Source organism: Danio rerio, chromosome 11 (assembly GCF_052040795.2).
Source record: "Danio rerio strain M-AB ecotype USA chromosome 11, GRCz13ab, whole genome shotgun sequence".
Taxonomy (NCBI): Eukaryota; Metazoa; Chordata; class Actinopteri; order Cypriniformes; family Danionidae; genus Danio; species Danio rerio.
The window spans coordinates 32520407-32530061 of record NC_141031.1 but is presented as its reverse complement, the minus strand read 5'-3'; the positions used below and the strand labels follow the sequence as shown (position 1 = coordinate 32530061).

The 9655-nt window shown below is 34.4% G+C and overlaps 1 long non-coding RNA gene across 1 annotated transcript; it reads left to right on the top strand.

Annotated features, from left to right (window-relative positions):
• The first annotated feature begins 1751 nt into the window (after positions 1-1751).
• LOC147834844 (uncharacterized) lies at positions 1752-5201 on the top strand. The gene is made up of 2 exons (XR_015502723.1): positions 1752-3979; positions 4643-5201. It is a non-coding gene; the product is annotated as an uncharacterized LOC147834844 (long non-coding RNA).
• Positions 5202-9655: the final 4454 nt, after the last annotated feature.

Here is a 9655-nt window from a genome sequence, read left to right as displayed (position 1 = left end):
GCTAGGTCAAACCTGATCGGGAGCAGGTTCAAATCATATAAACAGGATTAGATCGGCTCAGTTCAAGCAAAGATAATACAGAAAGTATGTTCCGAATTCTGATATTTTCTTACAGTAGTAGTTCTATACACTTGGAAAAATGGTACATATTTTTTAACTATATATATATAAAGTTATAGTCATTAATAAAATAAATAAAGTTATACATATTATTAAAACGTATGCAATCTGCACCCTCGAAATGAAAGTACAAAGACTGTCACCTGGTGCAAAGAGAAAACTTATTGATATGAACTTTTTAGATCGCTTTAGTACAAATAGTGTATAATAGAAATGCAGAATATGTGACTTTTTTTTTTAAAGCAATAATACATTTATGCAGTCATAAACATGTTTTGATAGTTAATATGCCGGTGATTTGATGCTTCACAAAAGTTGCAGACACCTTTACCAATATGAAAATGTTTTTGTAAACAACCAGTTATTCTTTACACCGATTAAAAAACGGCTACTATTATAAAGAAAATCTTTTCTAAACGTAGAACTAAATACATTTATTTGCATTGAAATGCATGATAAATACTCTTGTCTTGACAAATGAAAGTGTAAAGCCTGCAGCTCACAACAAATGTGGAAAGTTCTTGCGTGTCACATTTAACAAGCCGTTTACTGCTAATTTGATGTAATTTTGCTCACATGGATAATTGAATATTAATCAGATGATGTCATTACGCTGCTGTGCCGTCAGCCAATCGTTGCATTGCTGATCATGATTTCGAGGATCGATAGATCTGTCCTTCACAACACACGCAGCGATCTCAGATCAGTTTATCCAGACATTCTAATCTGATTCGCGAACTTGTTTGAAGAACCAAATTAGCGAGAGATCAGTTATCAAGATTAAAAGATCCAGGATCTGCCAAATCATCTTAGATCATTTAAGCGAGGTACGAAGAACGGACCCCTGAACCCTAATTTTCATCAACAGCATTTTACAACTACAGCTTCACACTGAGGCAAATGTTCTTTTTTGAGGCGCACTCTGATTCGCGGTCTTGCGCGCTCTCGCGTAAACGCGTGGAAACGTGAACCGGTTCACCATACTGTAGCCTATGGCTATGACTCGATGATTTATTTTTTTACGCTCACAAAAATTATACCGGGCAAGGCAGTGGCGCAATAGGTAGTCTAACAGCAAAAACTTTTTTTTAAGAAGGGCCTTTTTAAGAAAAGTATTGTGGGCAAATAGAAGTTTTATATTCGGATTTTCAGACATTCCCTTTAATAATATAATTTCAGAAAAGTATTCATTGCAAATTTTAAATAGGGAAATCATATTAGCAGCTAATGACTATCAAAGTACAACATTGTTCACAGTCAAATAAACAGTGTTAATGTTGTTTTCAAGTCACACTTGCATACTAATTCCGATCGAATATTCAAAGTAACATGGTAAACAATATATAGACTGCAAAATGAACGAATGTGTGAATATAAAACCAACTTTATCTCTATTGTGGGCAAAAGGTAAATGGCATGGGTAGGCCAAATTTTCATCAGGAAGATACACATGACAACACAAAATAAAAGGTGAACTTAAAAAACAAATATAACAATGGTAAAAAAAATATATATATATAAATAAAAATAAATAAAAAACAAAAATTCATACATTCAATGATTTTAAGAATTAACAGGAATAAAAACTATTATAATAATTGATACATAGGAATAAAAACTATTATAATAATTGATACATATCTCAGACTTGTTTGCTTTTCAACGATTTCACAATAGAAAGAAAAAAAATCTATAAAAAAATAATGTGGAAGATGACTTAGCGAATTTCTGTTATGAAAATGTATGTGAATTATTTGAAATTAATTAAAATCCTCCGGGTGCTCCACTTTCCCCCTAAATCCAAAGACATGTGTTAAAAGATGAACTGGGTAAACTAAAATTGTCCGTAGTGTATGTGTGTGAGTGTGAGTGTGTTTCCCAGTGATGGGTTGCAGCTGGAAGGGCATCCACTGCTTAAAACACATGCTGGATGTTGGCAATTCATTTCGCTATGGCGACCCCAGATTAATAAAGGGACTAAGCCGAAAAGAAAATGAATGAATTAAATAAAAAGATTAACAATATTTTCAAGATGACTTTTGTTGGATACATTTTAGTGTACAGTAATAACTAAGTTTTGTAATTTTTAAAATAAATTTTGCTAGATCTTTACAGAAGCTGTTGCATTCAAAAAATAAATGGCCAAGGCTTTCTTTATCCACCATTTCAATGTACTTTATAGTACAAATCATTGATCTCCATTAAATGATGTCACTTCATAGCCTTAAAGCTGTATTTTTAATTTATTTGTATTATGTATTTGTAGTATTTCATGTTTTTAATGTTTGAATGATACCAACTTAAACTTTGTTATTTCTGGTGTTATTTTGTTGTTTTTTTACAGCAATAAAATAACAGTTTTTAGCATAACAAAACTATTAAAGCTGTAGGTTCATTAAGGCTGAGGACAAGGACAATGACAGGGTTTGCACAATTGTAAAGTGTTTTTAATAAAGAACAAAAATATGAGAACCAAATGAATGACATATTCTTTTACAGAACAACTCACAGAAATCAACTATCAGTCAATTTTAGACATTTTTGGGATGGAATACTTTTTATTCACTGTATTTCTGTATTTATTTCATGGATAGATAATGGACGTTTCTGGTAGAATGTCCCTCATATAATGGTGAAATGCTTTCATAATATTGAGGGATGAACTCAACCAGCAAAGCTAATTTGCCAGTAGTTTTCTGGAGATTTTCCTATGGGTTTTTATATAATGGGATTTTGTCTGTGGTACTTGAACGGTGTGCTCTACAATGGCCATTCCACACACACCCATGGTGAAAACTGATTATTTTGTAAAATGTCTGTTTTAGTAAGTAGCTAGATAAGAACATTTGAGCTGAGTCATGCAGTTAAAGTTGCAGAGAAAAAAAGTATCATCAAATTATGTTTGCCACACTTCTTATTTCACATATAAATTCAAAACTCACTTATAAAAACCTTTGAAGCAACCAGTGGGAATTAGTTTTCTGGGATTTGACGTCACAACTGCAGGACTTTATAGATGTCTGCGATGTGATTTTGTGGTATATGGATTGGAACAAAACATCCAGTATTTCTGTGCTGAAAAGAGTTTTTTTTTCCCCTCAGAAGAAATATATTTCACAGAAAAGACATTTCGACTCATTTCATCTCCTCAATCTTATCTTTGACAACATGGCCGCCCTCTTCCTCCAGGTTGTGACTTCGCCACACGCTCTCTCTGTCCATTACTGTTGAAGGTCACGCAGTCTTTGCCCCCTGGAGGGTTAAATGCCTGAGAGTCATTCAAAGTATCTTGACCTTTACGGATCACTTTGCAGCCACTTTGTGGACAGTCCAGCCTTTCCACATCTCTAAAAATAGGAAAAATCCAGCACTCACTGCATCCTCGCACTCAGACGCTTGTTCATGTGACCACTTAAAAACAATAGGTCAAAATGCTCCTTATGAGGTCATGCATTGTTCACATTTCAGGTCGATCTGGTGACCCCACCATGGTTATATTAAAAAGCCCCTATTATGGGTTTTTGAAAATGATCTTCCATGCAGTGTGTAACACAGTTCTAAGTTAAGTGAAATATCCAGCTAAGGCTTAAATCTGCAAGTGCACTGTTTAAAACTATTGATTCATCTATAAAAGAGTCGACTCAGAGTGGTGTAAGTGAATCATCAGGGTAACAAATCTTTAGCCATGTCAGTGTGACATCTATAAGGAATTTAAGCCCTGCCCATTTGTTGCGTGCACAGACCCAGGAAAATTGAAACGCTTGCCTATAAACAATGTAGAAAGAAAAAGAAGAAGACAAACACTGTAGTTGATCCCGGTTGAATCATGTTACGAAGTTGCTGTTCTCTGTAGTGTGAGGTGTTCTTTTCCTTACCCGATGATGAAACTGTGAAGAGTCAATGGTTGAAGATTATTTTTGCAAAAATACCTCAGCATTATTACCCCAGCCTTGTGCTGTGTTTCCGTCATGTTTCTGACGAGTGCTTCCCCAATACAACTGAGGATTCATTGGCCGTTTGTTAAAAGATGGATCAGAACAGACTATTGGTATATGGGGCTTTGTCAGAAGAACTTTATCAGTACATAATTTATTGACCAGTTTCTTCCTCCATTTAACGAGTTTAAGTAAGTGCAATTAAAATGGTCGCTTCTTTGTTTTCTAGCTTGCAAAGTATGTATTTAAAAGTGTTTCATTATTTGTAACCGATTGTACTGTATCTGTATTTTTGTATTCTTATATCCCGTCTAAAACCACGTTGAAAACACGATGCGTGCCAATTTCTTTATGGATTTAAACATGATTGTGAGCTCGCAATCCTCTGCCATTTGTCATTGCTATGGCCACCGTCAGCTGTTCCAACACACTTGCAGCGGTCAGGATTCAAAATAGTTCAGCTTTTGCTACTGTGTGGATTAATATTGAATGTGTGTCTTTGTTAAGAATAAAGCAATATGATGGTATTTAACTGCATCACTTTAATGCACTTCTGCATTGGGCTCACACATACACTCTGCACTCAGACTACTTCAAATTTTTTGATAAGCCATGGTGGGTGATTATCGATGTCTCACGCTGAATGAATCAACCCATCACAACAGACTGCATCATCAGACTAATCAGCGCAGATTAGCATCACGCTAAGGAGGGGTTTGGGAACAAATGAATCAGTGAACAAATAATATGGGCGTTGATTGGATAATTAGATAAAAATAAATGCATATTATAAGACAATTAAAGTGTGATTTGACCTTGCTGGCATATGAGCCTGTTGTTGGAGACCCACAAAACCAAAATCTGACCTTTTATAATGTAAAATAGGGGCTTTTTAAAATAATTTTCATGTAACAAATGGTCTTTCAAGCATAAAGCAAGCATGTGAATATGTTAGGCTTATTTTGTAAAATAGAGGACCTTTAAAGAGGATAATACCACACTTTGTAATTATTCAATTTTCCCTGAGGTCCAATCGTGCAATTAGATAAGTGACACATGGTGCATTATTTTGTTTATCACCATTTTCTCTCTGACAGTTCTTGTTGTTGTGCCTTGAAAAATAAATAAATAAAGGAATTATTCTTTTCTGATGAGTCCAATGTTTGCTGAAATGTTCTGCACAAGGTCATACTGAAACTATTTTAATTGAGTTCATTCATTCATGACTTACAACAGACTAATAAATATTTATGTCGAGTCTCTTACCTTAAAAAAACACACATATTATTTTGAAAGGTGAAAATCTGTCAAGAACATGGCACAAAATTAACTCAAACTTTTTTTGCTGGATTCCTAACAAAATTTTAATGAACATAATCAGGTTTATTTGTTACAACTGGATAGATTTGATTAGATTTTTTTGCAGAATCGCACTTTAAATGCTATTGTTTGTTAGCCCAACAGCAATCAAGATAATTTCCAGCATGAAAAGAAGCTGATTATTTTTTTGGCTGGTTAATTCCTGAGTTAGATTTGAGAAAACAATTTTAGGATACAAGACTATAACATTTCAGCAGCAGAGTTTTGACAGCAGACTGACCTCTTTCTTTCTGTTGATCTGAAATCCTACTTGTCGTAGGAATTCAATTTCATCTTACAGTCCTGATGCTCCAGTGCTGTCATGTTCACAACGATCCTCAACATATTCGACAGGCGTTTATTCGATGTGCGGAGGGGCGGCATTTGACCTCATAGCTATACATGAAAGCCTTCTGGGGTACAAAAGACAAGACAAATATGAAAATGAGAAAATTGAGAGTGATGTTTACATCTGGGTTCCTACAATACACTGGAATATCTGTGCCCTAAACCTGTCAGAACTCTGTGTACTTTCTACAATAGATGATTATGACTTTTAATAGGCTGTGATCTTGTTTAGATATTTCTGTCTGGCTCTGATTTAATTTTCGTACCGGCCCCAGATGGGAGTTGAAAAATGTACAGTCCAGCTCATAAAGAGATATGTAATGTAATGATGTCCCTATCAGTTTTTTTTTTTTTGCCTCTTTAATTTTTTTCTTTTTTAAATATTTCCCAAATGATGTTTAACAGAGCAAGAACATTTTTACTGTATGTCTGATAATATTTTTTTCTTCTGTAGAAAGTCTTTTTTCTTTTATTTCAGCTAGAATAAAAGCAATTTTTTAATTTTTTAAACTCCATTTTAGGGACAAAATTATTAGCCCCTTTAAGCTATATGTTTTTTCATAGTCTACAGAACAAATCATTGTTATACAATGACTTACCTAATTACCCTAACCTGCCTAGATAACCTAATTAACCTAGTGAAGCCTTTAAATGTCACTTTAAGCTGTATAGAAGTGTCTTAAAAACATCTAGTCAAATAATATTTATTTTAAAAATAAATATTATAAATCAGTTATTAGAAATGAGTTATTAAAACTATTATGATAAGAAATGTGTTTAAAAATTTTTGCTTTGTTAAACAGAAATTGGGAAAAAATAAATAGGAGGGTTAATAATTTAGGGGGGCTAATAATTCTCATTTCAGCTGTATATGGTGTCATGCAATATACATGTCAGCAATATGAATTTAATGTTAGCAACATAAAACAACAGCAAAACCTGCTAAACTTAGACTTCATGGCACTATAGTATATATTTCTGTTCTTTGGTCATTGTATGTACTTTTTCCCCTCATTTGTAAGTCACATTGGATAACAGCATCTGTTAAATTAGTAAATGTAAATGTATTTATGCTAATTCATGCTAACAATGTGATAAAACATGCTAGCAACATGCTATAGCATGTTAGCAATATGATATTCATGCAAGCAACATGTTATTAACACTAAAAAGTATAATTCCAATTCATATTTTACTATGGCAAAAGTTAAATAGTGTCAAATGCTAATTTTGTAGTGTTTTGGGGATGAGTGGAAAGAAACTTCATTACTGCTGAATTTTCCAGTGTTTATGAGAAGCAGTGCAGCAGCACAGATAAGGTGGATCTTATCTACTTTCTGGAACTTTCGTTTTAGCGTGTTTGTGTTTTAAATATTTCCAGATTAGGAAGGTTTATTAGCTATGCTCTCTGATATCCAAAATGCCGATAAGAACTGATTGAACTCGTGTCTTTTGTTCCTTTTTACAAAACAAACTAGATCATGTTGTTCAAATGCTGTTCTTCATTAGCAATTTCATGCAAGAATAGTTTCAAAACAGTTTCAAAACTAACAGTGTCTGTTTCAGAAATATAACAGATAAATACAAACAGGTTGTTATCTTTCCACTCCACTGAATCACTAAATATTCCATATAAACATCATACAGATGTGTTTCACATGCCATTGCACTATTAAGACTGGCTTTTCCTGCAAAAAAGAGGAGGATTTAAGCTTATGATCATGCTAGTTATTTAATGTTTCAAAGTCACTATTTAACCCAACAGAGGGTAATTCTTAGTATTTGTTTTAAACAAAACATAAATGTGTCAAAAAAGATTTGATGGAATTAAAATGATTAGATATCTGTCACTGTGAAATGTCTGGTGAATACATTTTGGGGAAATGAATCATGTTCACACAGACATGTATGATTTTTTTTATTTTTAAATGAATTCTCAGCATCTGCAATTAAAGAAACAAAGAAATTATAAGTTGAGTCAATCAAAGAGTTGTTTGTGTCTAATTATGATGTCTTGTTTGAACTCTGCATCTGCTGATTGTACAGTAGGTGGACAGCTGAGGACTTTTCCAGATAATGTGTGCACATAGTCATTAAAGAGCACCTATCATGCAAAAAAATCAAGCTGTTTTGACAGAAATGTGTGCAGGAATAGTGTGCACACAGCCATATTAGAGTGGTATAAACACGTTAAGTCTTTTTTTTTCCATTTCCTACAGCTAAACCAGGTCCAAAACTCAATGCTTTTGAGGCCAACCACACTGTGACTACTACAATGAGCAACGTAGGCTGATTCTGAAAACGTAAGCCTATATACATTTTTGGAGATTGCAAATTATGTATCGTGAAGTACGTATGGCTGCATTTCGTCTTAAAATTAATGCTAGGGGGCGGTATTATGCCGTTCCTTTTCACATTTACCAGCTGACCACTTACCACCATATGGACGGCATTCTCTCTGTTACCAGTTTGTTCAGTGGCTCGCTATGTATGTCGGCGGACTTGAGACGACGTGAAGAGTTGACAACGACGACGAGGTTCGAGTCCAGAGAAGAATGATTTAGTCGAGAGCGACCTCTGGTGGATTTACATGAGAACAGCAGGTGCGAATGGCACTTGTGAGAAATTTGAGATCTGAAAGAACGTAGACAGCGGGCTTTGGTGGATTTGCAAAAACAAAAACTGCAAAAAAAAAAAAATTTAAAAAGGAGGTGTGGTACCTAACCCCACCCCTAACCCCAACTGTCATTGGGTGATGAGCATATCATACTAAATTGAATGAATTAGATCATACAAAATCATACGAATTAGCCACTAAATCAAAAAATTACGAAGAAAAGTCCAGAAACAGAACGGCCCAGCAAAACACAAGAAAACAAATAATACTACTAAGGTCAATGACATGAAACACAATACAACCTCCAAGAATGAAGGTGTGTGTGTGTGGTGCTTAAATAGAAGTAATGTCTTGCCACTGTGTCAGTGTAATTAGTGTCAGCATTGATAACAGCTGTAGATGGTAGATTAATACAAAAATTATGGGATGTGTAGTCCGAGTAAATGGCTGGTGGAGTGAACAGTATAGCTGAAGTGCCTTCTAGTGAGGCTAGTGTGTACTCCAGCTATAATTAAAGACAGTATTGTAGTATTGTGTTTACCAACGCACATTAATATTGATTGACAGGCATGTATTATCATGTCTGCAGTATTTGCAAATATGTCATGTCCGAAAGGCTGGATTCACAATGAAACTGGGATTAAAAGATAGATCTGTTCCAATGGTCTGTGATCCAGCTGCACCATCAAGAAGAAGTAAACATTAAACTTACATTTTTTTTTTATCAAGCATTTTGACGTAATTGTCATGTAAATCATCATGCAAGCTTCACAGTTGCTAATGCTATTATTGTCATACATAACAGAAATTTGTTGGCATGTTTTTAATGTAATTGTATTGGCATTTGTGTGTGGCTCATATAAACTTCCTGGTTCAGTCTTAACTTTATTATTTGTGACTTCATCAGTGTCTGAGATGCTGTTTTACCAGCTCATTTGCATTTAAAGGAATAGATGCAAAACAGCTGACACAAAAGTGACATTTGCAACAGTTTGGGAACAGTCTGTTGGGATGTGGCAGGTGTTTTGAACTGAAACTTCACAGACGCATTCTGGAGATAATAATAGCCCTCTATTTCTGTATTTTGCAACTCCTTATACGAGCAATGCATGGAATAAAATGATCATGTTTTTTTTGTCATTTCCCTCAATTGCACACATGACTGTGATTTCAAAGTAGGCTTCTTGCAGAGTTGTGTTGATAGGAACAAAGGATTTTTTTTATATACCTACAATCATCTTTGAGGCGAGAGTAATTACTGTAGGAGCTTTTCCAA